The sequence below is a fragment of the Eleginops maclovinus genome, chromosome 19 (assembly GCF_036324505.1).
Source record: "Eleginops maclovinus isolate JMC-PN-2008 ecotype Puerto Natales chromosome 19, JC_Emac_rtc_rv5, whole genome shotgun sequence".
Taxonomy (NCBI): domain Eukaryota; kingdom Metazoa; phylum Chordata; class Actinopteri; order Perciformes; family Eleginopidae; genus Eleginops; species Eleginops maclovinus.
This window is the reverse complement of record NC_086367.1, coordinates 2,136,196-2,140,087: the sequence shown is the minus strand read 5'-3', so window position 1 is coordinate 2,140,087 and position 3,892 is coordinate 2,136,196. Positions and strand designations below refer to the sequence as shown.

The 3,892-nt window shown below is 39.1% G+C and overlaps 1 long non-coding RNA gene across 1 annotated transcript; it reads right to left on the bottom strand.

Annotated features, from left to right (window-relative positions):
• Positions 1-2,052: 2,052 nt before the first annotated feature.
• LOC134881164 (uncharacterized) lies at positions 2,053-3,454 on the bottom strand. Its single transcript, XR_010168008.1, has 3 exons — positions 3,040-3,454; positions 2,534-2,692; positions 2,053-2,116 (listed from the first exon to the last, which is right to left on the bottom strand). It is a non-coding gene; the product is annotated as an uncharacterized LOC134881164 (long non-coding RNA).
• Between the last annotated feature and the right edge of the window lie 438 nt (positions 3,455-3,892).

The following is a 3,892-nucleotide window of genomic DNA, read 5'->3' as shown; positions in this document are numbered from 1 at the left end:
ACTGTAAAAAAAAAAATGTTGAGAAAACTCAAATTATCAAGGCAACATGATGCAAACAGATGTTTAAGTTTTCTCAACTTTTCACTACTGTCTTTACTAAGGTTTTAAAGTTTATACAAGAGTTCTGCCAACTCAGATGTTCTTATTCACCTAACAATGAAATTCTTGTTTCAATGCCAGGTATTTATACCTTCAACAAACACAGATATTCTTGTTGAATAAACATTAATTATTGAATCAGTGAGATATAACTTTGCCTTTATAAATCAAGGAAAATGTATGTTGCTGTAATTGTATTTAAGGAATGGTCAATAAATAAATGAATAGATCAAATAAAGGGCACAGCAGAATCTTATTTATTCTTCTTGTAAAGCATAGGTTGTGAACAGTTCTACAAACATTTCTTTATGCGCCTGTGAACTGGCACTTCCACAAATTTTGTAAAGATATTATACAGCGAGAAAACTTAACTCGCCGTTGCATTAATACACTGCTGTACTAGGATCTACAAATGAAGTGCACAGATATAAATAAAGCCAATTGTGAATTGCTCAACAGTGTGATGACATCATCATCTGTTTAAAGCAGCTTTGCTGAATGTTTATAATGTGCATTTTTTGCATGCTGAAGATATGCATTTGAAAAAATGCACGATCTGCAACATAACACAAGTTAAGGACATTTCTAGACACAATACACATCTAGTAAAGCTGCTTTAAATAGTGAATGATGATGGCTTTTGAACACAGATTCTGAGTATTGTTTCTGCTTCTGCTTTTATCCATCAGGTCAAAATAGGATTCACACACCTGACATCACTGTGATAAATCAGGCCTCAGCCGCTTCAGCACATTCAAATATATTTTTTAAAGAAAAATACAAAACAAAACATTAAAATCCAGTGCCTCTTGTCAACTGGCAACTCACAATTCCACAAATTTCTATTTTACAGGCAAATGGGACTTGCATGCTTAAAATGACTGCATGTGCAAGCATGTACATACATTGAAGTTTTACCTGATCACAACAATGAACTTGAACAGTTGAAACACTGGATATGCCCCTCTTGTGAACTGGCAACTTCCACTACCACAAATTCTGTGATTCTCTATTTCAGAAGAGAAGGTGACTCATATGCTTAAAATGAAATGAATGCTGTGAAGTTTTACATGAGCACTAACCACAATGCACTGGAACAGGCGAAACATAGGTTAAAGTCATGTCTGGCTTCCCCATTAATTCACAGCAAAAGCTTTGTTTTCAGAGACCTTATGCGCTGCGAGCATCGAGAGCCAAGCTCGTAAAAGATAGTCTGAATTGCTTCAAACGTATACCTCATCTCCTTTGGATAATCAATGTTCATGGCATACAGTAGGCCAAAGAGGTATGCAAAGGCAGTAGAGAGGTCTGGTAGGTCATGCAGTACAATGGTCCCTTCCAACACAACAGCCACGTCTCGCACATTTGGTGATATGGCGGCATTATCATCTTCAATGACGGTGAGGATGCCCACAGACACACCTCTGACCACTCTTTCTTCCTGGTCAGTGTCCTGAGGAAAAGTAAAATATGCATGGATGAGTGCTATGGAAAATAAAAGACAAAATACATTTCTACTGATTCTAAATGTAGCTTTAGTACCATGCTACTGATTCTTACCATTCAGCTTGTGGAAGTTAAAATTGCAACTCAACTGCACGGCTGCCTTCACCCACTAACCTTGTTGTGCCAAGTTCTATAAAGAAGTATTTTCTGCCAAAGAACACCAGCCAACAATGGCCAGCTGTACCGGGTTGGCTTTTGCCCTATCAGCGGGCATATCTATTTTTTATTTTGGGTGAACTCATCCCACTTGGGTTCATGAGGTGAAAACATCTCTGGGCTCAAAATGAAATCTTCCATAAAGTGTATTATGCATAAAATGATTAGCATCAGCTATGACATCATAAAATGTTTAAGCTACATTAAGCAATATTGATTGTACTGTGTAAGTTTATTTCCTACAGTTAGTATTACTTAGCAAACACTCCAGAAGAAACTTGGTTGTGTCTTCCCGGACAAAAATGGGCAGGCCTCTCAGTGCTGCTGTCTTTCGGTGAGACACAATGTCCGATGTCTAAGGAGTATCCAGTGGAAAACACACAAACATATCAATTAGTTTAGTGCCGTAGTGAATTTATACAAAATCTGACTTTCTGTATAGTAACGAGGAGGATAATGCACAGGTCAGATCCCAGTAACATGCTTCAGTAAAAGACTAGCAAACAAAAACAAAAAAAAACTACAATTCTACTTTCTACTTTTACAAATTAAGAATACTGTTATAGTTATCAAATTCCACCAACTAAGAACACCAAGCAATGACTTTCCATCAAAGTGTTTTTGCTCCTACAAATGTTAGGCGAAGGAGCATTTCACATTCAAAACAGGGGAAAAAGGCTTTGGTGGACATGGCTCCTTAGGCTGCTGAACGTAGCAAGTGACATTTTCCCCTTAACTTTTGCATGCTCTTAGATTCAGGCACTTCACTCACTTGTTCATCAGGCTTTTCGAGGAGGTCTTCCATCTTCTGTCCAAAAGCTCCCTTCCTAGCCCGGTACAGTTTCAGCAGGCAAGGCACATGTTTGTCAAGGGATGCACTGAAAGTCCCCAGGAGGTCTCTGCTGGTGATCCGATGAAATTCTTCAGATATCTGAACAACACAGAACAGGACAATGTCATTTGATTGTATCCCATCTTAAGGGGATAGTTTGGATGTTTTGAATTTGGGTTGTATGAAGTCACAGTCTTTAGGAGGAGATTTAAAAAAAGTAAAATGGCATTACAATTTTGGGGACTGATGGGGGAAGTGTGGCGTAGTGTGTTGGAGGGGCCTGTAGTGGAGTGGTAGGGCAGGGTATAGTACAGTTTGCCAATTGTCTGAACAGCAGATCCTGTATTTCATCAATTATAGTCAATGTAGTATAATGACTCCTGCCCAATTACACACACTGCAATGAGGATTTAAATAAGACAATTAATAAACGAGGACAGCCTTACCTCCTCAATGGAAAACAGCGCAGGCCATCTCTCCTGGACCTCTGCTACCATAGGCTGCCCCTCTACTACCTCTCTCCGCCTAAGGGAAAATGTCAGCTCCATCTTGTCCCGGATCAATGTCATGTTCTTTTTTTTCTTCTTCATTTCATCGACCAGAGCAACTCTTTCCTCCTCAAGAGTAGAATCATCATGGTGTTGTGGGTAATCCGGGACATGATTGACCTCTCCACGTTTGGGCTTTTTCAGGGTGAACGGTCTGTCATCCTCATCTCCCCCTTTTCTTTTCTTGTTTACATCTACCTCATTGCAGCCCGCCTGACGAAGCTTTGACCTGTAGTTTCCAAGCTTGTATTTAATACTTGTTTTCCATCCATCGTATCCTGTGATGCTACCTGGCTCCTTCAGGCATGGATACTTGAGAACTAGCGAAGAGGCAACTGATTCAAGTTCATCTTTCTCAGGGTAGCTTTTGATTTCAAAAATCCACTAGCCACATTTTCTACAATCTCTTCAACCTCGTCTGGTCTCAAACTATTGTGTGATGATGCTCCTGCTTCAGTATCAGATTGTTCACCATCATTTGCCTCATCTTCAGTATTGGCTCTTGCTATTGTTCGAAAATCCTTAAGTGTACAATTTTTATGGTTACGACTTCTGTGAGAACTGAAAATCGGACGAGTGTTTGTTTTAAAGGTACACCTGAGAATAGGACATCGTACAGTTTCTCGATTCTTTAAATGATGTCCAAGATGGTTCCAAAAAGTTTTTTCACTGCAAATCTCTTTAAAATCACAAAATTCACATCGAAATGTTGAATTTTCAAAGATTTTCCCAGTTGTGTGTGATCTTGAGA